The sequence below is a fragment of the Quercus suber genome, unplaced genomic scaffold, assembly GCF_002906115.3.
Source record: "Quercus suber isolate HL8 unplaced genomic scaffold, Cork oak 2.0 scaffold_427, whole genome shotgun sequence".
NCBI lineage: Eukaryota > Viridiplantae > Streptophyta > Magnoliopsida > Fagales > Fagaceae > Quercus > Quercus suber.
The window spans coordinates 557,952-583,687 of record NW_027069878.1 but is presented as its reverse complement, the minus strand read 5'-3'; the positions used below and the strand labels follow the sequence as shown (position 1 = coordinate 583,687).

Below are 25,736 nucleotides of genomic sequence, written 5' to 3'. Positions count from 1 at the left end.
GATGTTTTGGATATGGACAGCTCTCTTGGGATCTTGTTTAACCATTTTAAAGTTGAATCAAGTCTTATTTTATTGTTTATTAGCTGCTGGATCAGTTTTAAATTTTAATTAAGTTCTACTAGAATAAGGGCAATTCTGTAATTTCCACAATATATATATATATATATATATAGAATTTTACAACCTAGATATACAACATAATACACTAGTACAAACGAAAAAATCTGATTGTGATTTGGAATGCTAAATAAATTGTGCTGATAAAATACAGAGTCACAGGCTGATCTCTCTGCTTTGGATTTACTAGTGCAATTCCAGAGGCTTATTCTAGTCTCAAGCAGCTTCTTCACATATGGCGGTTAGTCTCAAACCATGGTAAGTTTTTTGGTTTGTCTTTTTCTCCCCTTCAAATAAATATTCAGTTCATTTTGGGCTTTATTAGGATGGTTATTAAGTGTAGTAGTCACTATTCTTTTATTGTAGAAACATAACGTGGCAACCTTTTGTTGGATTAACTTTCTAAGCAGTGTTATTATGTATCAGTTTGGATAGCAATTCTTTCCGCTTAATGTTGCATTGTGTTTCCTGCGTTTTCAATTTTTTTTTTTTTTTTTTTTTTTGTGTGTGTTTTTTTACGTCGGAGTTATTGACTTTTGAGAGACAAAAAGTACTGTGTATGAACAGTGCGTACACTGTTTTGTTCATGCACTGTTTACGTATTAAAAATATTAAAAATGGATCCCACGATACTATTCATACATTTAAAAATTATTTTACTACAATGTTTTCAACAACAATAAATTGTATCCAAACGGACCTTATATGTGGCGAGGTGTTCAGTGCCCCTTTCCTAACAAGGACAAAGCAAAGCCTAAAGGCCTACAGTCTACGGGTGTCCACGGGTCCAGTTGGTTCAAGTTTGGGCTCAACCCAGAATTGACCTGATCCCATTAGTTTGCAGGATGGAAGACCGTCGCTTATCACAAAAAACCATGGGTCGAGTCGGATCAGGTTTAGGTGGACAACAGTTGAATTCAAATTTAATTGAAAGACTGAGTTCAAAGACCAAACTTGGTACATAAATCACAAATCTGAAGAACAAATCTACACTGAAGAACATATCTACAAACCTAAACACTAGCAGACCACAAATCCATAGAACACAAATAGAAATAGAAAGAGAGATGATAGCGTATCTTAACTGTACGAGAGATTGAAATGAACAAATAGAGAGAGAGAATGACTGAAAATCAAACCTGAGAGAGAGAATCGCAAATCTGGAGGTGAATCAGTGAGTCTATGAGGGAGGAGAATCGCAAATCGGCGATGGTGGAGAATCGAACATCTGAAGATTTTGAACTAAAGGCATTGGCTGTTGAGAGATCAAGAAAATGAGAGAGATCCATGGAATTGAGAAATTAAAGGGTGAAAAGTCTGAACTGAAGAGACCATAAACTAAGTAAGTATTGAGGCTTATATATCACAGTCGGGTTAGGTGGATTGGGTTTTGGAAGGGAAGACCTACCGCTTGACTTGCTAGAATCAGTTTGGGATGGTAGGGACCCGCCGTCAACCACCAGGTAGTTGGATTGGGTGGCAGATGGATCAGGGTCCGGTCAGTTTAAACGGGTGGGTCGAGTCTGCGGTTTTGTTGGACAACTCTAGCCTACACAAACGATTCTGAAAAAAAGGCCCAAGAAAGAAGTATTGTCAACAATGCTAGATCATAGTGAAGAGCATGGTTCCAATGGATATGAATGGGATGAGCTTACAAGATTGACTCGTGATTCCAGTGAACGGTGCATGAGAGGCCTATGAATGACGTGTTGGTACTAGTAAAAGCCCATTAGGTTGTGGGAGCTAGTAGGACTTGTTTTCCACTGGTGACAAAAACTTACACGTGAGGAGGAGATTGTTGAGAATACAAGAGTAAGGGAAATCTTACATTAAACAATGATGAGAAAATAATATATATATTATATATAATCACATAACAAAATCCCTTCATTTTATTCTAAATTAATTCTTTTAGATAATGGCATTTAGCCATTTTAACACGCACTCTTTTGTGGTTAATTAATATTTTTAAAATCATATATATTATTCATAGAAATAACACACACATGTATATATATATATATCAAAATTCACATGAAAAATCATACAAAAAGATTGTATGATATATCAATAATTAAACTAAAAAAATAATTGAATATGAAAATCAACAAATGTTATTGAAAGAAACTTCTGTAGGTATTTCATTCAATTAAAATTGACATGAAATTTAGAATTAACTACCATGCACTTGCACTTGCATGAATCATTCCTTTACTGCTTTAGATATATCTCATGTGTTTAATGAATTTTATTTTATGTATATATATTCCATAAAATTGATAAATTTTTATCATAAAATATTTTATTGTATTATTTGATTGGCATTATTAAAACCATTGATAATAACTACTGTAAGGACGTGTTTTAGATCTTTAGGCCCAAGGTATGATTGGATCCAAGCCCAATAAGCCCAATACAATGAATTTGTAGAGAGTGGGTTGGAAAACTAGGCTCCAATGAATGAGATAACAGTTAGAATAGATTTTAAAAGATAATCAAACAGAAATGGACTGGAGTTATCTAAGTAAATTTGTCCTCGGCACGATCCGAGAAGGTATGTTGTAGTATATATTGATTGAAAATGGCTACAAATATGGTTCAAGTTGTTACAGTGCTTTCTCTTACAAATTTCCGATCCCTTTCTCTTAGGATCTCCATTCCATTTTATACTATCTTTCCCTAGCGTCCCCACCCTCCACGTGCAAGTCAGATCTCTGGGGTTGGTTCTTGTTCCATCAGCACCTCCCTAAAGTCTTTGGGTAATAGTTGGAAGGCTGAGAATTACTATTCAGGATCACTTCATCATTAATGCGGCCAGAGAGTTAGCTGTGGTATATTTAATGCGGTGGTAGCAGCTTTTCCTAAGATATTTGTAGCTTTCTTTTGTCACGTCCCTTCTTGATGTTTATCCTTATCCATGGATCGGTTTGGAATGTTGCTCTCGACGGTAGTACATTTCCTTTTACCTCGGCTTTATTCTGCCAAGATGACACTCCTCCTCGGACCTTTGCCAGGCAATCCTAATAGGATTTTATTCCTTTACCGACTATCATGCAAGCAATTATTTGTCCTCGGACTAATTATGTCCTCGGATTAGGCCCCTGGCCCAATACATGTGTAGAGACGTACTCCTGGGCTTTTCTCCCCCCCAACTACAAAATTGAATTTAATTTTAATTAATGTATTTTCTTTAAAAAATAATTAAAGCACTACATAAAATGAAGAATTTTTAACCAACATATCATTTACTTCATACTATTTTAAAAACCAAAATAAAAACAAAATCAGTGCAAAGCACGGCCCTATATCAAGTATATATACACAGACCTCATGTTAGAGAGTATGAGGTTATACCATGTGGTGCATTTCTTAATGTTCTCTTTATTTAGGCTTCTAAATCAACAAAGTTTACATTTATATCAAAGAGTTATCTTATTAAATTAACCAATAAAGCAAATGCATATATTATTTGTCTATAGTTGTGCATTAATTATTTATATTAAATGAATTTATATGATTACTTTTATAAACTCTATATAAGAGATAATTTTTAGTTGGAATAATAATAATAATAAATTTAGAATATGACATTCTTACTCATGTTTAGTTGTTTTGACAACAATTGACAAAAAAGCCATAAAAAAATTAAATATTTGTGAATTCATTAAAATTAATCTTAATCTTATAAAGTTCCTAACTTCTTTCAATCACATGTAATATATATATATATATATAGACACACACACACACACACACACACGTGTGTTGGGGGGGGGGGGGACTAACATTGTAGTATTTATTCTATTTAATTAGAAAGATTATTAATAGAATAAATATGTTTATTTTGTTATGGCATAATGAAATTTTAATATCATTTTTATAAGATTTATATGAGAAACAATTTTTTGTTATGTGGGAAATAAAGGATTTGAAATATGATATTCTTACTCAAATTTAGTTGTTTTTGCATTTTTTTTTTTTTAGTAGGCATGAAACATGCTTATCTATATTAACCACTATAGCATGCAATTTTCAATTTGTGAATACATTTATGTAGTGTGATCAAATCACTACATTACTCTTAGTGTCTTTCTATTTTGCTTATAAAAATAACTAAAGAATACAATTTTTTTCAAGGAAATTTATTGAATTTTTTTTTTTTATACATCAATAGTTGGGAGTGGGGGATTTGAATAATGAATGTCTCTATTGGAAATTGAGCTGCCAACCAATTAGTCTACAAGATTCTTGGTAAAATTTATTGAAATATTGGAGAAAACTTATAATAAGTCGATGTACAGGAATTCAACTAGTATGGTTTAATGGAAAGAGGAATGTCATATTCCAAATTTATTATTATTATTATTCCAACTAAAAATTATCTCTTATATAGAGTTTATAAAAGTAATCATATAAATTCATTTAATATAAATAATTAATGCACAACTATAGACAAATAATATATGCATTTGCTTTATTGGTTAATTTAATAAGATAATACTTTGATATAAATGTAAACTTTGTTGATTTAGAAGCCTAAATAAAGAGAACATTAAGAAATGCACCACATGGTATAACCTCATACTCTCTAACATGAGGTCTGTGTATATATACTTGATATAGGGCCGTGCTTTGCACTGATTTTGTTTTTATTTTGGTTTTTAAAATAGTATGAAGTAAATGATATGTTGGTTAAAAATTCTTCATTTTATGTAGTGCTTTAATTATTTTTTAAAGAAAATACATTAATTAAAATTAAATTCAATTTTGTAGTTGTGGGGGGAGAAAAGCCCAGGAGTACGTCTCTACACATGTATTGGGCCAGGGGCCTAATCCAAGGACATAATTAGTTCGAGGACAAATAATTGCTTGCATGATAGTCGGTAAAGGAATAAAATCCTATTAGGATTGCCTGGCAAAGGTTCGAGGAGGAGTGTCATCTTGGCAGAATCCTAGTATGGTTTAATGGAAAGAGTCCCACATTGGAAGAATTGCCTTCCTCTTTCTACCTTATAAGGCATGAGCCAATGGAGTTAGAGTACCGCTAGTTTGGTTAACCAAGCTAGTGGTACTCTTCATCCACTTGCTCATCCCTTATAAGGTGTGAAGAGGAAGCATTTCTTTCCCATGTGGGACAACAAAATTGCCTAGGTTATAACATGGTCTAGCCCTTGGCCTTGAAGCAAAAAATTGTCCCCACAGATTGTATAAAAAACAATTTCTTTTTTCTAAATGCAAGGTAATGGGTAGTGGATGTAAGCCACATCCCCTAAATAGTAAATAACGTTTTTTTTTTTACCTAACACAATAAATTTTGTATGTTAACTTCTCTCTTTTTTAAGAAATATTCTTTTACTTTAAACTATATTTACATTTATTTTTGGTGTGGTTTGTGTGGCATATTTATTTGGTTTTCTGTTTGTGATTAATTTTTGGTACAATAGATTTGTTAGATAGGCAAATAATGAAGCACCTTCAAATTTATTAAATAAATAATAGAATGAAAACTTAATAATAATCAAAATTCAACTACTGTGTTTTATTTTTTTAAAGAAAAAATACAAATAATTTAGAATATATATTGATCATCCGTGTCCAAACAAAACAAATAGAAACAGTGATTCCATCCCCTCTTTCACCGTTTCAAATTTTGCACATTGAACACCTGAACTCGAAATAGCAATATTTTCCATCAAATCTTACTTCGTGCTCTCTATCAATATTGGAAATTTTGTAAGGTACGATGATCTAAATCTTGAAAGTTTCTATTTTTATTTATAATAGTTAGGGATTATGCAAAAATCAAGAATTTAGTCTCTCTTTGATCCTAACTCTCTCTCGTTAGTGTCGTCATTGCTCTCTCTCAACGATGCTTCTCAATCTCTCTCATGCTGTCTCTCGACAGTGCTTGTTGCTTCTTCCCTGTGTACTCTTTGCTCTCACACTCTTGGGTATGTTCTTTTTCTTTGCACTCTTTTCATTGTTCTAGGGTTAGATGGAATCAATGATTGTAAAGGATTTTTATTATTTCAGGGTTTGATGGAATCAATGATTCCAAAACTTTTTATTATTCTAGGGTTTGATGAACACCCAGATGGGTTTACTGTTTATCATTTGAACTAGTTAGAAACACCATAGTAAGCATGTTGAACATATAAGTTGTGACCCACCCAAAAAAAAAAAAAACTCATATATAATTCAACTAGGTAGGTCCATTGCTAAAGTAACAGAGAATAAAGATTTGTTCCTTTTCGGTTTATTGTGATGGTACAATTCTAGCAAAGAATCTATGGCTAGTCTTCAAGCAATAATTCTCAAACAAAACACTCAGTCATCTCTCTCTCTCTCTCTCTCTCTCTCTCATATTTTAAACATTTGAACCCAAAACCCACTTCTGCCCAAAAAAAAAAAAAAATCAAAATCTCAATCTTTTTTCAGATTTTGCACCCAATCCCAATTCTTTATCTCAATTCGTGTTCTCTTTTCTTTTCTACACGAATCAAGTCTCCGCTCTTATGCTCTTGGGTAAGTGTTTTTCTCTGCTCCCAAGGCTCTAAATTTTTATTTGATTTAGAATGCACTTTCTTAAAGTGTGGATGAGAAATATTTGGCTTTGGTTTTTCTTTTTTAGGCACTACACCAAAATAAGTTTATTACATCAAATGTCAATACAACAAAATTAGTATAGTAGTACCAGACATAATATCACATCTACAAATTAAAAGCCATTGCAATAGTAACTTAAAAGTAGTATTACATTAATAATAATTAGTTGCAATAACTTATAATTTTCTATTGCAATAGAGGCTTTAATACAAAATTGCATTAAGAAATTTTTTTTGCAATAACTTAAATTGAAGAAATCATTGTAATAACTTGATACTAATTATTTTGAAATCTATTACAATGGAAATTTCAAAGTGACAGCTTATTTATATATATATATATATATATATATTTGTTGCAATAACTAAATATCAATTATTTTACAATTAATCTATTGCAATGACAAACATGAAGTTGCAAAAAAGATATTACTACAATTATTTAATATCAATTATTTTACAATCTATTGTAATGAAAAATATGAAACAATTATTTATTACAAAGAAAAATGTCGTTGCAATAACTTGATCCAAATTATTATTGTCAATTATTTGCAATCTATTGCAATCTTGACCCAAATTGTTTATTGCAAGAACAAATATATTATTACATCAAAATTGTCAAATATTTAAAATTTATTGCAATGAAATTTTTTGTAGTACAGATCTATTAGCTCAAATTTTATTGCAACACTTCGCATAAATTATTGCAATGACACTGATGTTATTGCAACGATTTTTTTCATAGTAGTAAACAATTTTTTTTTTTTTTTTTTGTGTAATGGGGGAGGTTGTGCACAAAGTGTTTCTACTTTACAAACAATAAAATGGATGAAATTACTAAGAAGAAAATAATATTGATGGGCATAACCTGTAACAATATCAAAATAATAGATTTATCAAATATTGCAAGATACATTGCATTAACACCAAGTTTAGTTCAAACTAATCTGATTACAAAACTCATACTAATTAAATATGAAAGTAAAAGATTGATAGCAAATTTTTTTTTTTTTTTTAAAAAAAGGAAGATTCTTGGTTGATTATTGTTATTCATTCAATAAATGCCTTTTTATTTATGCTTATACAGATATTTTACTTGGTTCTGTAAAACCTTTCTATTTAAAGCTTCTAATCTTAGCTATTTATTATCATGTAGTACGATATATTTATATATATTGACATGTCTTCAGCAACAGATAAGAAAAGAAAAGAAATGGAGGAACCATGGATGATTTCAATAAATGAAATTGTATAGAGTCAGGTTGACTATATATGTTGGGGAAAGATTCAGATTGAAAACATTACCGACTTTCAAAGCCTCGTGAGAGAGATTGAAAGCATGGTGAGAGAGGTTTCTACTAAAGTGACTAAACAATACAATGATCACATTGTTTCTGCATTGGACCCTCCGTTTGAATTTAATGTCGATTACATGGATCTGAATGATAATTCCCTTAATATCATGACGACTCCATGGGTGTATTTTAGATGAAGAGTTGATGAAATAGGAATTTCTCTAAAATATGATGTGCCTAAAGAAAAAGAGATTCCTATTGAAGGAATTGATCAAAAAATGAAGCTGGACATTGGACCAATTGAAAGTTTCTGTTCCTTCTACCGTGCTCTCCAATTTCTAGGATCTGTAATCACAAATACAGATCTTAAGGATTATTTCTCTTTTGAAGAGTCTTGGGAAGGATATAGTCTATATTTGCTATTTCATTAAAATATCATTCTTACACCCCACTTGGTTTGGAGGACAGTTGGATGGCCATGGGAAGAAGAATTGGTAGACATTGAAATTGCGACATTTACTTCTTCTGTGGATTCCAATGGAAGGAGATGAATTGATGGCAGTGAATGCAGAGATTGATGATGTTTCTTTTGTGGTAATAGGGGTTCATAATACTTCTTTGATTGATAATGCTTATTCTAAGATGGCAGGACATGTTTTGGTGTCTAAGGTAGACAATGAGGTAGATGATGACTTTTTATAGTGGGAAACTATCTATTATTTTGCAATCTATTACAATGAAAATTTCAAAGTGACAACTTATTTTATATATATATTTGTTGCAATAACTAAATATCAATTATTTTACAATTAATCTATTGCAATGACAAACATGAAGTTGCAATAAAGATACTATTATAATAATTTAATATCAATTATTTTACAATATATTGTAATGAAAAATATGAAACAATTATTTATTACAATTAAAAATTTCATTGCAATAACTTGACCCAAATTATTATTGTCAATTATTTGCAATCTATTGCAATCTTGACCCAAATTGTTTATTGCAAGAACAAATATATTATCACATCAAAATTGTCATTAAAATATTTAAAGTTTATTGCAAAAAAAAAAAAAAAATTTGTATTACAAATCTATTATCTCAAATTTTATTGCAACACTTCGCATAAATTATTGCAATAACACTGATGTTATTGTAACAATTTTTTTCATAGTAGTAAATAATTTTTGTTGTAGTGGGGGAGGTTGTGCACATAGTGTTTATGTTTTACATACAATAAAATGGATGAAATAACTAAGAAGAAAATAATATTGATGGGCATAACCCATAACAATATTTGAATGATAGATTTACCAAATATTTCAAGATACATTGCATTAACACTAAGTTTAGTTCAAACTAATCTGATTACAAAACTCATACTAATTAAATATGAACGTAAGATTGATAGCAATTTTTTTTTTAAAGGAAGATTCTTGGTTGATTATTGTTATTCATTCAATAAATGCCTTTTATTTATGCTTATATAGATGCTTCTACTTGGTTTTGTAAAAGCTTTCTATTTAAAACTTCTAATCTTAGCCTTTTGTTATCATGTAATACGATATATTTATATATATTGACATGTATTCAACAATAGATAAGATAAGAAAAGAAAAGAAATGGAGGAACCATGGATGATTTCAATAAATGAAATTGTACAGGGGTAGGTTGACTGTATATGTTAGGGAAAGATTCATTTTGAAAACATTACCGGCTTTCAAAGCCTCGTGAGAGAGATTGAAAGCATGGTGAGAGAGGTTTCTACTAAAGTGATTGAACAATACAATGATCACGTTGTTTCTGCATTGGACCCTCTATTTGAATTTAACGTCAGTTACATGGATCTGGATGATAATTCCCTTAATATCATGACGACTCCACGGGCATATTTTAGACCAAGAGTTGATGAAATAGGCATTTCTCTAAAATATGATGTGCGTAAAGGAAAAGAGATTCCTATGGAAGGAATTGATCAAAAAATGAAGTTGGACATTGGACCAATTGAAAGTTTATGTTCCTTCTACCTCGCTCTCCAATTTTTAGGATATGTAATCACAAATACAGATCCTAAGGATTATTTTTCTTCTAAAGAGCCTTGGGAAGGACATAGTCTGTATCTGCTATAGCTGGACAGTCATGGGAAAAGGAATTGGTAGACATTGAAATTGCAACATTTACTTCTTCTATGGATTCCAATGGAAGGAGATGAATTGATGGCAGTGAATATAGAGATTGATAACGTTTCTTCTGTGGTAGCAGGGGTTCATAATTGCTTCTTTGATTGATAATGCTTATTTGATTGATGGTGCTTCTTTTGAGATGGTAGTACATGATTGACGGTGCTTATTCTGAGATGGCAGGACATGTTTTAGTGTCTGAGGTAGATGACGAATTTTTACCGTGGGAGACCGTCTATGTTACTAAACGGGTAGATGTTTGGGATATGCTTACCAAGATTATTGTCAAACCGATAAAGTTGTGTTTTTAAAACCTCAGAAAGTTTTGTAGAAACCATTGAGATTTGTGTACTTCCTAAAAGTAAAAAACTTTAGAAAGTGTTATGTAATTAGACTATTATCCATTTAATAGGATTGAACTTTCAATCCTAGAATAGGAAGTACACAATCCTATAATTGAATAGGATTGAATGTTTTCAAATAGAATACTGTGTTTGAACGTATTCTATTCTAAAGTTTTTGACAATATCCTATTCTAATTAAGTTCTACTAGAACGGATACGTATCCTATCCTATTCTATCCTATTCTAATAAAGAAGAACAGATACATATCCTTTTCGAATAGGAAGTACACAATCCTATTCTAAAGTTTTTGATAGTATTCTATTCTAATTAAGTTCTACTAGAACGGATACGTATCCTATCCTATTCTATCCTATTCTAATAAAGAAGAACAGATACGTATTCTTTTCGAATAGGAAGTACACAATCCCATTCTAAAGTTTTTGATAGTATCCTATTCTAATGAAAATCTACTAGAACAGATATATATCATATCATATTCTATCCTATTCTAATAAAGAAGAACAGATACGTATCCTTTTCGAATAGGAAGTACACAATCCTATTCTAAAGTTTTTGACAGTATCCTATTCTAATTACATAGGATTGAACATTTTGCTGCTATATATTTTTTGTTTCCAATTTTATTTTAGGTTATTTGTTTTGTTATGGTTTGTGGAGATTTAGTTTTGATATTTTGTTTTGTTATGGATATATTTATGTATAGAGGATTTCCTCTTTGCGGTGATGGAAGAATGAATGGGCCATATATAACTATATATTTTTATTTAACTATCCTGTGCATCGCACCAGTTAGCGACTAATTTAAATGAAAAAAATCAATATTTTAAATAGAAGACATCTTTGACAAAATGAATTGAAAAAAAAAAAAAAAAAAACTCTCATTTGGGTATATAACTATATATAGTACATTTAGATTTTCCCCCAAAAATATTTATGATTTTTAAGTATGGTATAAAACTATATATAGTACATTTTTTTTTTTTTATTACAACCTATTTGTTACTTTAGTCTAAAAGAGGGAAAAAAGAAAGAAAGGGAAAACTATCTGTAAAGAATTGCAACTGTTTGTATGTTTACTTGGCTTGGTTCAAAGCCAGAATCCAAATTTAATTTTGCAACCAAAAAAAAAAAAAAAACATACAACTTCATATTAATTGTAAATCAATCTCACTACACGAATCTAATTTTCACTCTACAGTATTTTTGGAGATCATGCTTCTAAACATTCAATGTGTCAAGAATTTCAATAAACACTATTGCCACATCTATCTTTGTTCTAGACATTTAATTTACACATAAGCTAATAGCAATTGCAATTAGACAATCTTGGCCGAAGCATTCTCCTTCTAAAATCTCTTTTTTTTTTTTCCTTTAAACCTGCACGTCAAAAGTGATTTCTAGCAAATATTACATTTACACAAAATCTAAGCAACCTAACTCACCTTACATCTTATAATTAAGCTAATAAAATCTTATAATTTCATTTTATAGCTATAGCGTCTTGCTCATCAAAAGGTCGTACTCAATCACATCATTAAAAAAAATGTTATGTCATTATTTCGTTAGTCACATAAGTAACATCATTAATGACAGTTAGTAAAAGAACTAATACAGCTCAATTTTAAAACTTGAGGGCCTAATTGTGCTCATTTCAAACTTGATAGACCAATTATGCACACATAGTAAACTTAAGGGACCAACATTGTAGTTTCACCTTGAAAATTGATACAGGTATTAATGTATGTAGAAGTAATAGGGCTTAAAAAGAAATGAGCTAACAAGTTAGAAGAAAATGACCTTCAATTTGTTTTCACAACTTTTTTATTTTATTTTTTGTAATCCCATCCTTGTACTTTAGGGATGGTTTCAAATTAAACTACAGTTTCAAAAGTTCCAAATTAGATGTTGAAGTTTATGGTTACAAATAAAATCCTATAATTTTTTTTGGTTTTAATTCAAACTATGAACTTTTAAAACTATATCAATTTAAAGTTCAAATCCCCAATTAACCTGAAAAACAAATCCCAACATCAAACCCAAATGGCACGAGATTTAAATTGATATAATTTTAAAAGTTCAGAACTTGATTTTATTTTATTTTTAACTTTTTATTTTGAGATATTTATTTATTTATTTATTTATTTAACTAGAACTTGATTTTAAACTAACGAAATTATAAAGTTTAATATATAACAATGTTGAACTTCATGATTTACTTTGTAACTTTTAAAACAACAAGATTAAACTTTTTTTTTTAGTACCAATAAGATTTAACTTTAAAACCATCTTGAATATAGTTATATATGGTTTAAAATATAATTGAGTAAATTACTTTTCAAACCTTAAAGTTTAGGGTATGTTTCATTTTTTTTTTTTTCAGGCTGAATTTTGAAGTGCTTCGTATAAACCTTAAACTTTAAAAATTTTTATTTAAACCTCAAAATTTATAAAAACGTTTCATATAAAATTCTATCCTATGTTTGCTATTGACATTATTAAATATAAATATATCACATGATTATTGGTTTAAATAAAATTTATCAAATTTTGAGGTTTAAACGAAACTAACACAAAACTATAACTTTCTCACAAAAAAAAAAAAAAAAACACAAAACACAAAACACAAAACTATAAGGTTTAAATAAAACTATTTGAAACCATAAATTTTTTTTTTTTGGTTGCTTTTAATAGAATCTGAAACTATAAAGTTGAAATGAAACATTTAGAAAAACCTTCAATATTTAAATAGAGCATATCTATAAATAAACAAATAAATAAAGTAAAAAAAAAAAAAAAAACTAATATAAATTTACCCAAACTATATAAAACAAAAGCTATATGTACACTCTGGCTAAGGACGAGCCAGTGGCATTGGTCCATTGGATCCACCGAACCAATTCTCCACCCCTCATGTTCTTCTGCGTTAATCAACCGACTTGAAGATCAGATGGGTGTGGACCCAACTCTGTTTTTGTCCTGTTAAGTCTGAAACCCAAATCGTCGCTTCGCTGTCTTGTAATAATCCTTGACTTTGATCCACTTACTTACCAGCTAAGAAAAAATATTTCTCACTATTTATAGTCCACTCTCAAATCTCTCTCTCTCTCACAAACACAAAAACATGGAGGAGCCTCTACTCTCATCAGTCTCAGATACACACAATTCCCACACTTGTAAACACTTCTCATGCATTTAAATTTCCAACCTTTATAGCTTTATCTCTAACATTTCTTTATGGGGTTTTTGTTTTTGTTTTTTGTGTGTGAAAGAAGAAAGAAGTGAAGCGGCAACAGAGAAAGAAGGTGGAAAATGGAGCTCGTACCAGTACTTGGGAAGAACAGGTTCTGCGATTCCTACTGCTTCGTTGCCCGGCACTGAAGTCAGCGTTGAAGAGATTCGAACGGCGGGTTCTTTTTCCGATCATTACCCGCCTTCCATTCATGCCGCTTTGGTTAGTCCGCCTGAGCCCGATCCTAATGGTGCGCCTATGTTGCTCAATTGGCTAATTCTGATATGGGTTTTGAATATTTGTTAATGGGTCTATGTTATTTTGAGGTATAGTAGAGTTGTTGTTTGTCAAGATTAAGGTTATGGTTTGGTGTTTGACAATGCCCTCTTTTGTTCTCTATGTTTCATTTGTGTTTTTTTTTTTTGGGAAGGACAAGTCAATTAACATATAGTATGGATAGAATAGAATCACAGAAAAGAATACATGTGACCGACTTTAATTAGTACGTTGAGGATCCATAGCTGAATCCAAAATTTTGGGACTAAGACTTGGTTGTTGTTGCTGTTACTGTTGTGTTGCTGAAGAAGGGTAGGGAAAGAAGAGAAATTAAGATACAAAAACTTCAATTTGACAAAGATTATAGTAGAGTCTGGCTTATGAAGCAAGTTTTTCACTTTCAGAAATCAAGGCTGACATAAAATGATTCATTGTTTTCTCATCAACTAAAGGTGGTTTATATTAGTTATGCTTAACGTTAACACAATGAAATTGTTGTTCTCTTCCTTGAATCTTTTGCTTTGTACCACATTATGGTGGGAGTTAAATTGTGAGTCACTTATTGCAGTGCAAGATATTGTTTATCAAGGTGGATATGGAGGAGAATATGGTGGAACTGGAACCACCACTGATTTCCAGAGGTAATTTAAATAATACGCACCTGTTATTAAGTAACGAAATTAAATGGAAGTGATCTTATTGATCTTATATATGTTGCCTAGTTTTAAGATTGTTAGTCCTATGATCAATCTTAAAAGTATGTACCATGTTGCTGCAATGCTGGCATAATATGATATGACATGATATACTTAAGATGAGCCTTAAGACATTCCCTCTTTCTAAGCTGTCTTGCACTCTTTCATTTTGTACATATAACAACAAAAAGGCATATTGTGTTGTGGGGCATATATTATATTGGCCAAAATCATCCATTATTTGTGCTAAGTATTCGTGCTTGCATATGATAATAACAAAAGGGGTAGCATACTTTTGCCAAGGCACAAACAAGAAATAGAAATTGTCTCTAGTATGGAAGAATGACAATTAAGGGATGAGGACCGCTTATTTTCTGGGGAAGCAATTTTGGGGATAAAGTAAGAAGAATTTCAGTGATTTCATTGCCATATTAGCATATGTCGAAGAGGGAACAGCTTGTTAGCAGAATTTTAGTGAACCTTTATTTATTTTCAAGACTTTTTCTTGAAAAACGAGGATTTTATCTTCCTCTAGCCATTTATTTTCGTAGATAATTTATATGTGCAATATCATGCATATGAAATTAGAAATTTCAATAAGTTGTTTCTTTTACACCAATCATGATGCTGTAGTTAAAAAACACTTTGTTTCATCCATTACTGCCCAAAGCATGCAGCTGCTTTTATGAGATAAGTTGTAGAAGATCCCACCTGGAGATCTTCCCCGATTATAGTTTCTGCTTTATGTCAAATACTGGTCTCGGCTTAAGCATGAATCACAGACAGCTTTACACTTTTTGTACATGTTCACTTAAATCTTTCATTTATGCTGAAGTTGTTTTATTCTGTTTAAGTCTTTTTTTCTTGATGGAATATTTATCAAGTTCAACATTGTAGCGTTAAACTGCAAACTTATGTTAACTCAAAAATCCTTTGTAGGCAAATATTGGATGAAGTAGTGATACAAGAATTGCTCATTGATCATGTTGGTCATGGTTGCTGCTGGGGAAGTCATCCAGCTCGGACGTGGAAGATTCATACGGTTGAAGACTGCAATGTTTATGTAGGAACTCTAGATACGTTTATAGAGAAAAGGGAACTTATAACATAAACAGAGGTCTAGCTCGGTGGAAATATTGATGGAAAGGATAATGGACCTGAACTTGGAATCTGGGAATTGGATTTAAGGTCTCAGTTCCCTCTCCTATTTACATCTTACGAAGAATCACGGGCAAAAATTCCCCATTCTGAAACCATCGAGAAATGCTCAGGTTGGGGTTCTGAAATTACCGACTCTTTGGGGTGAAGAAATAATTTAAATGTAAAAGAAACTCAAATTTGTGTCATTTTATTCTCTTAGTTACTAGTGGTAGCAATAAATGTTTTGTCCTAACTCAACCTTGGATGAGATTTGCAGGATGTGATGGACGGGGAAATATTGTCTGTCTTACATGCAATGCAAACCAAGAACCTAGATTTTATAAGGAAAATCAGATGGCTGAATGCCCTGCTTGTTATGGAAGAGGTTTAATTGCCCATAGAGATGGATAAGACACAAAGTGAGTTGTTTATTTTTGGGTAAAATATCATTTTCATCCCTAAACTATCACAAAAGTTCGTTTTTCATCCCTAAACTTTCAAAAGTTCGTTTTTCGTCCCTGAACTATCACAAAAGTTCATTTTTCGTCCCTAAACTTTCAAAAGTTCTATTTTCGTCCCTAAACTTTTCCAAATGTATTGATTTTCGTCCCTCTCACATCAGCACACTGTCAAAGCCACGTCAGCACTCCGTCAGACGGAGGGACGAAAATTAATACGTTTGGAAAAGTTTAGGGACGAAAATAGAACTCTTGAAAGTTTAGGGACGAAAAACGAACTTTTGTGATAGTTTAGGGATGAAAATGATATTTTACCCTTTATTTTTTGATGATTCATCTGTCTGTGTATGCAGTCAAATCTTGTTTCAAGCTCTAAAATAAGTATCATGCTGTCAAACTTCAACTATTGTTCTTTACATGTCTTTAACTAAAACTTTGCTTGTGCACTTCACTTCCAATTAAATATTAAAACAGGATATTTGAAAGCAGTTTTGACTGTTGAGTGCAGTTTGATGTTAGCTTCACGTGTTGGAACTGGATGGTACTCTGGTGGTGTAAATTTCATGGTTCATTCATTCAGAATAATTTTGTCTTTGCAGATGTGTGAAATGTAATGGCAAGGGAAAGATTCCTTGTGCAACTTGTGCATCTCGTGGACTAATTAAATGTGAGATATGTAATGCAAGTGGTTATCTTTGGTCACGCAAGGTCACAATTGTTCGATGGTATGTTTTTATTTTTATTTTTTGTAAGTATCGTTTAATGGTATGCTGCTAGTTTGTGAAGCAAATATTTCCAATCATTGTGCCAATATAAAGGCCAGAATGCTATCAGTTTGGATAAGCTAACCCACCTACATTACTTAATGAATGAAATTCAGCAGGTTTTCAAGAGTAAATTTTTTTAATAAGATTAGTTCATTATAATTCATATTTTTGAGGTAGTCACTCTATCATGAGTTATCTATTATCTTCAAGTAATGTCATGGTTTACATTCTTTAATATGGGCACAACCTTGAAGATGTCCCTGTCAAGTGATTTGTATTTGGTCGTGAAACATATAGGATCTATATAACTTCTCACCGGCAGTATGGCTGCATTAAAAATTGAATGATTTATTGTAGTTTGTGTACGAGCATCATCTCTTAGCAGGAGTTTTGTTCTTGTTAGAAAGCTACCAGGGACTGAGTTTTGTTTGTGAAACATAAATGGTTTCTGAAAGAAAAACCAAAGCGTCCACAAGATTTATACATAATTTCAGTTAAGGTCTGAGATGTAAGCTGTCTCCATAAGCATTTAAGGACTGAGATTTAATTGTATTCTTATCGAAATCATTTGTCTCCAAGCCATGTTAGTGTTGTAACATATCACCTTTCATGTTTAACCAGGTTACCAGAGTGACTGACTGCACCTGTAAATTAGCTTAGCAGATTCTGTGTTCTCTAATTTTTTTTTTGGGAGGGGGTGGGGGTGTTTAGCATGAGCAATATATGAGTTATTGTGTTTCTATGGCTGTCATAGTTTGCATTCTTATGATTTTGTGCTGTTGCATGTATTGATGTGCAAGAAAGTGAATAATGAACGAGAAAAACAAAATTCTGTTACAGGAAGTCACTTTCAACTCGAAAAGTTAGTGCAACAAATGGAGCAGCATCAGTTCCTGATGAAATTTTCCACAGAGCCAAAGGTGTCCAGTTGTGCAACACTCGGGCATATCAATGCACTCCTGCCTTTTTTGCTGACTTTCTCCCTCAACAAGTTTTCTTCTGAAGTTTTCCACATTAATGTAATTCTTAGGTCTTACACTGCATGAAATATAGGGAGTGGTGCTGTGATTGTGTAGTCCACTTGGGTCATAGTCCTATAATCAGGGATGATAATCGAATTCATTAGCTATAACGTGATGCAACATTTTCTATTAGAATGAAACCAATTCTACTTACTTAGTTTACAGACCAAATAACGAGTCAAATAATGCTTATATTTCACAGGCGCAAATCACGTATGTATGGGCCCAAATAACGACTATAGCTGCTTTTTTCATTTCATCTAAGCTCAATATTCATTGTGTAATTCCAAGTCCAACCCTTTTGTAATGGGTCTATCTGAAATTGTATGATAGAGACAATTATATTTCGATCCCTTTTTTATTTTTTAAACAAAATAAGTTATATCAAATCAACAGTCAATGCCAATCGTTTAGGAGTGTAGTCTTAAACTTTAAAATTGTACCTTTTCAATTTACCGTTTTAAAAATTTCACTCTATATGTTACATTCAAAAATTGATTTCGACATTTAAAAGCAAAAATAAGTTGAACCAAATACTCACTTGTCATAAGAAAAAAAAAAATCCACACAGTTTGATGTTTAAAATTGCACTTTCCAACAATGTTCCAGCAGATTGTTGCTATCCCAGAGAACCTTCTTAGCTTTATTTTTTTGAGACGATTCTTAGCTAAGTATTGATGTTTATATATAGAGAAAACATTGCATCAGGAGTTGGCGTAAAACAGGTGTTTTACGCCAGCCAATAAAACATCGCCACGTGGAAATTCTATTAAAACCCACTCCAAATAGCCAAAGCTCACGTTATTCACCTCAGACAAAACAGAAAACAGAGAAAAGCAAACCCCTTAGACAAAAGCTCTGCTTCCTTCATCACGTCGAACCTCCACCACCGCACAGCCTGATCGCCGGAGCAGAACGAAGAAAGAACACTAAGTTCACACTTAAAACCCCTCTCCAAACAGACTCCAAACAGAACGAAGAAAGAAACCCAGCCCTCAGAAAAAAGCTCCTCGCGCCTCACCTCTGCTTCCTTCACGCCGAACCTCCACCACTGCCACACAGATCGCCGAAGCAAAACGATTTCGAAGAAGATAGAGTTCTCGCCGTCTCCTCTGGGTTGTGCCGTCCTTTGCTTGCCCAAACCTCCACCACACCACACACCGGAGCTCATCACCACAGAGTTTGCCGGAGCTGTGCGTGGAGCTTGGAAACAAACTGGAGCCGCTGTGAGCCACGATCCAAAGGTTTGTTTTTCATGATTTTCCCTTTTCCCCAATTTGGATTACAAATTGGGTGTTCGGATTTTTTGTTTGCTTCATCGGAAAGTTTCAAATTTTGAGCATTTCCTTTTTGATGAGAACGGAGGGTGGGTTTTGATATGATCTGGGGTTTGTTTGGTTTTTGAATTAGGGATGTTTGATTAAGTTAGATTGACTGTTAGATAAATTGGCTTTAGATGTACAATGTGATAGGATTGAGTTTGGAAATGATAGTTGAATATTGAATTGGAACTTGCTGTGAAGAAGTTGACAATTGTGTTGAAAGTTTCAAAATTTGTTTTACTTTTTTTAGGCTTATGAATCTCCCATTATATATGTGCATGCTTTTTTATCATGACTGCAATGACTTTCTTGAGTTTCTTCCCTAGTGTTTATATTTATTTGAGATGTTCAGAAGTTGGAGTTACATTTGGTTGTTTTGGTTTTCACAGTTGAAAGGCATCCTGATGCATATGCATTTTATTTTTTCTAGGAGGTTATTTAAATACTCTGATAAGATTCTAAGTGAATGTGAACATTGTTTTATTGCTACTTTAGATGTTATGTTAACTAAATACAAAAATATATACCAACGTGATTCTCACTGAAAAAAAAAAAAAAAAAAACCAACATGAATCTTTAGAGTTCAACAATGTTATGCTGACTGTATTAACCATTTTGATGTGGGACTTTGCCATTTAACACCTTAGAGAGTTTTTTTTTTCCCCAAAGGATTTCTGACATTTTTAAAGTTAAACTGCAGTACTAGTCTAATAGTCTGATGTAGTTAAAACTAATTAGGTTACTTTCTTCAAGAATTTCGTTAAGTTGTATAGAAACCTATTTTATGCTGAAAGTTGGTTAACATGTAGAGATTTTTGGAAATATTTGGAACTTGTATCTATTGTTGTTTAGAAACCCACTTGAGCAACTTTGTTTACTGCCTTCCTTTTGTAAGTTGGAGGTCAGGTCATGAATGGGAGTTTGTGGGGTCTCGGGTTATTATGATTTTTTAGGGGAGGAGTACTAAAGAAAATAAAATCATCTAATGAATTGTTTTTAAGGTGCGTCTCTTTGTATGGGAAGGATTTATTTACTCTCTGTTTGTGTCGCTGTAAAATGTTTTATGAAAATTATTTTCATCATTTAGCCGTGTTTGTTTCATTGTAAAATTTGGCCAAACCTTAAAATGTTTTTCATTGACTGTTAACTGTTGGTAAAAGGTACCCTAGCAATTAAAAGCTAAGATTTATCATTCATAAAACTAAATGTAATGTTGTTTTCATTTCATACCAATATCTCATGTCTTGTCTTGTCTGTTAACTTGTTATAGGTTAAGAAATGCAGGGGGACAATGAATCCATTGCTTCTTTTAGTGTAAGGTCGCTACATGCAAATGTGGAAAATGAGGATATAATTAGGAAGATTCCAATTGAAGAGGATCTTGGTAGTGATGAGGATCTTTTCCTTAGAGGTTATATATACCTTAAAAGAAAGAGAAAACATTGCATCAGGAGCTGGCGTAAAACAGGTGTTTTACGCCAGCCAATAAAACATCGCCACGTGGAAATTCTATTAAAACCCACTCCAAACAGCCAAAGCTCACGTTATTCACCTCAGACAAAACAGAAAACAGAGAAAAGCAAACCCCTCAGACAAAAGCTCTGCTTCCTTCATCACGTCGAACCTCCACCACCGCATAGCCTGATCGCCGGAGCAGAACGAAGAAAGAACACTAAGTTCACACTTAAAACCCCTCTCCAAACAGACTCCAAACAGAACGAAGAAAGAAACCCAGCCCTCAGAAAAAAGCTCCTCGCGCCTCACCTCTGCTTCCTTCACGCCGAACCTCTACCACTGCCACACAGATCGCCGGAGCAAAACGATTTCGAAGAAGATAGAGTTCTCGCCGTCTCCTCTGGGTTGTGCCGTCCTTTGCTTGCCCAAACCCCCACCACACCACACACAGGAGCTCATCGCCACAGAGTTTGCCGAAGCTGTGCGTGGAGCTTGGAAACAAACCGGAGCCGCCGTGAGCCACGATCCAAAGGTTTGTTTTTCATGATTTTCCCTTTTCCCCAATTTGGATTACAAATTGGGTGTTCGGATTTTTTGTTTGCTTCATCGGAAAGTTTCAAATTTTGAGCATTTCCTTTTTGATGAGAACGGAGGGTGGGTTTTGATATGATCTGGGGTTTGTTTGGTTTTTGAATTAGGGATGTTTGATTAATTTGATTAAGTTAGATTGACTGTTAGATAAATTGGCTTTAGATGTACAATGTGATAGGATTGAGTTTGGAAATGATAGTTGAATATTGAATTGGAACTTGCTGTGAAGAAGTTGACAATTGTGTTGAAAGTTTCAAAATTTGTTTTACTTTATCACAAGTGGGTTTTTGTTGGGTTGCTATAGCTGTGTTATGCTTATAAGATTGATATTGTGTTTTTTTGATTTCTTTTGTTGTGGTTTGAACTGGGTAAATTTTGGTTTTTGAAGTTTATGTTGGGTTGCTGGAGTTTTTTTTTTTTTGTATGTATATGCATATGTGTATGTGGGTTTTATGAAGGTGCTAATTCATTTACTGGAATAAATTCATGCTAATTCATTTACATGGAACTCTTATTTTTCACTTTTTGCTCATGGGGCTGAATATCATTGGACTATAATCAATGCAGTTAGCCAATACTCTTCTTAGATTTTCTATTTTCTGTTTTTTGGTCTATCCCGAAATGTTCCCCCACTTTGAATAGTCGTATATATTTTATCTTCAGTTTATATTTCAGTCCTCCATCCAACACATGAATGAATTTATATGTCTTTGTCTTTGTTGAGATTGCAAAAAATGATCTCCCATAATTGATTTTTTTTCTTGGATGGTAATCAATGGATGCTCACTTTGTCCGTTTAGATTGTTTTCTGTTTTCATGTGGTCTAACACCTTATTTTCCCATGTTAACTTTCTATCCAACAATACCAGTATTTTTAACACCAATGAAAATTTTGACCATAGTTTCTATTATCTGCTAATGAATACCATGTGTTTAAGGTTTTGTTATGTTTTTCAAACCATATTTTTCCCTTGCTGAGATATTTATTTGCTTTACACAGGCTGGTGCATTGGAGAAGATTGTCAAGGCATCTCAGCTTGAGATCATTGAGCTGCAGCATTCTGTGGGTGAACTAAGGTACTTATTGGCATTCTCAATATTATATAGCTACAAATAGACTGTAAAACTTGCATGTTTACCTATTGTAAAGCTGGGTCTAACGGTCCCTTCAATGATAGTCAGAATTATAAGCACTGTTTTTTTCCTGACATGGTATCATTCTGTTTTTCACACTGCTTCACTGTATGAAGGGGAGAGTCGAGTTTGTTACTTATTATATGATAGGATTGCTGAATTGTTTCCTATATATGTATCTTTCAATTTTTCAATTTGTGTTTCCTTTTTTTTGTTTAAATCTTGGCTTAAAACCTTGATTGAATTATTTCCTTTTTTTTTTCTTGAATTTGTATTTCTTTCAATTTTGCTTCTTACAGGTGCCTTTCTGACAAGTTTAGTTACTGTGGTTATTGAATTCTCCGCTGTCAACTTTAGCCTCTGGGACACAGTTGGTATCATTTATTTGATAGCTATTAAAATATTTTTAGTTTCAAATATAATTTACTCTTACCAGTTGGCACTCTTTTTGTTATTTATGCCTGCCTTTACATTCAATCCCAAAGTACTCATCCTAATGTGCATGCCTTCAAAAGCAGAAAGTTAAAACTAAATTGTAACCATTCATACTTGCAAAACACAAAAGTTAAAACTTATATGCTCACTATTTCTATGTCAGAACTCAGAGTACAGCCTAGCTCATGTTCACCTATGGACCATTTGTGCACTATAACAGCCTATTAAATGTTTGTTAAAATTACTTTTTGTGATTGGTGAATTAATGATAATACATTTTTGTAAGTGTTATGTTGTAAATTTATAGTATTTTTTGCTGATATTTTCAAAAATAAACCTTTACTTTTTTAAATTAGGAGTCTTCGATGGCAAGGTTGAACCTGTTAGTCATAGCAAATACATTGTGCTCCACAAGTTTGGTACAGTTATATGATGTATTTGATTTTTTTCTTAGTATAAATTGTTCTGTAATAGATGTTTTTGTTATTTATTCATTTTTTTATTTGTCAATCATCTTTAGGACTCTTTGCCAACTGTGACATATCCTTCTACATCATCATCTACTTTGCATATATATTCCAACCAGTCATCATTTACGGTATGACCACTTAGCGTTTAATTAGAAAATATTGAATTTTTTTTAACTGTGTTCATTCTAATTTTATTTTTTGTATTTTTTTGTACATTCTTTTATGTAGGATCCATTACAACAATTCCAAGAAAATTGATGTACAAACAAGTTTTGTGTCCAAGAGAATGGATTGGGAAGCAAATATTTTTTTGTTATATAATGTTTAAATTGTGGTGGATAGACATAGAACCATCTTCTTTTTTGTATTCCCAACGTTGGGTCCTCTTTTTTGTATATTGAACTATGACAGGTTTTATTCTAGATGAATGTATTCTCAATTAGAAATTTCCCAAAAGAATTGTGACAAATTTTAATCTCATGTTTTTTATAGTTTCCAATGAATATGGTTGAAGTTTTAACTTACACACATGACCCTGCAACCCCGTTAGCGCACACAGTTATTCTCAGGAAAACTTAAAGGGCTTAGGTTTCTGGTGTAATCAATCTTGAATATGCATTTACCCAAAACACTGAAAATAATGTGAAAAGTAAGCCAAATGCAATCTTGAGCACCTGAAGACTTATAAAGGGTACACAGTACACATAGATGCCCAATTACATTCATTGCAGATACCAAAGAGGAATGGGGTGAAAATCATTTAGAAAAAATAAATTTGTAAAATTATATATAGAAGATGAATGATCAATATTATACCTTATGGTTATGGGTAGTAACGGTTGGCTGTCAGTGTTTGAACCCAAGTATGGAGGTAGAGAACGTGTCACAAATTTAAGAAGCATTCAACGTTCCTTTGGTTCAAATTCTCTAATATCCTGTGACACGATAATCAGGAGAAACTCAATGGAAACATAAAAAATATTATAGAATTCCCCAACCAAGGTCCCCCTTAAGACAAGAATACAAAAAGAATCAACTTAAATGCAAGGTGAAGGGAATTCAAAGCATGAACTGGAATAAAAGAACATAACACCAGAATGGAGACATTGTGTAAATTTTTTTTTTCTTTTTTGGAGAAACAAAGCCAATACAATTGGATTTTTTTTTTTTTTTTTTTTTGTATGTGAATTTTAGCCACCAATTGGTTTTCGGTGTAGGTAGAGATCAAACTTCAAATATCTTATTTGACTATAATTGACTTTATCAATTGAATTAACTGGAACCACCATTTTATAAATTAGAAATTTAGATAAATGAGAAAATTTGGAATTCAAAAAAAGATAGATATCTAAAAATCCAATAATTGAATCATTCCATGGTAAAATTCCTGCTTGATTACGCGGACAAATTTTTTTTTTTTGAGTTTACACGTAGGCAATAACTAATCATACATTATTACAAGTTTTATAGAGAGGCATAAGTTTTCAAATATAGGTGAGTGTCGATATTGTATTTTGTCCGACCTTGATTCACATCTCAAAACAAATTCCAAAATCCAAAAACATTGAAAAAGGTGCAAATTACAAGTTTCAAAGCCAAAAAGGGTAAAACAAAATAAATACAACATGATCAAATAGTGGATCAAAAGGTCACAATATTTAAAAACCCTTTTTGATAGCAATTGAGGCCAAAACCCTAATAGGGTATGGTAAAAAAAGTTAACTTTTTTATCCAATCATTAGATCGCGTTGAATTTGGACCCTCTTGTAGGGCATATATTTCCCTTCGAAACAATAGTTTATGGGCCAAAATTGGAGTTAAAACGGATGAGATATCACCAAAATACCAAAAACCATAATAAAATCTTCACTTTTTTTCAAGAAAAACAGGCAGTTTTTGGGTCAATTTTGCGCAATAAATTGTACCCATTTGCCAAGGATTGGAGTGATTCGACTGAACCAACTTAAAGAACAAGGTCTTAACCACTTCTCATAAAAAGGGCTCAATTATATTTTCCCTGGTTTGGAAGATGCAATTTTTCCAAGGAAAAATGTCATAGAATTTTCAACATTGCACCACCTTCCTTCCGAACGCAATATCTCGACAACCGTAACTCCAAATCTTGTAAGATTATGACCATTGGGAATTCGACATCCAAAAATTTCCAGGA

The 25,736-nt window shown here is 32.3% G+C and overlaps 1 long non-coding RNA gene across 5 annotated transcripts; it reads left to right on the top strand.

Annotated features, from left to right (window-relative positions):
- The first annotated feature begins 13,474 nt into the window (after positions 1-13,474).
- LOC112018490 (uncharacterized) lies at positions 13,475-24,012 on the top strand. Of its 5 annotated transcripts, none has more exons than XR_010624290.1 (12): positions 13,476-13,745; positions 13,842-14,051; positions 14,646-14,718; positions 15,712-16,093; positions 16,190-16,331; positions 16,970-17,095; positions 17,978-19,403; positions 22,528-22,604; positions 22,961-23,035; positions 23,453-23,515; positions 23,617-23,694; positions 23,795-24,012. It is a non-coding gene; the product is annotated as an uncharacterized LOC112018490 (long non-coding RNA). The 5 variants fall into 5 exon arrangements; XR_010624289.1 differs by having other exon boundaries at positions 13,479-13,745; positions 15,712-16,043; XR_010624291.1 differs by having other exon boundaries at positions 13,475-13,745; positions 13,845-14,051; positions 15,712-16,331.
- Positions 24,013-25,736: the final 1,724 nt, after the last annotated feature.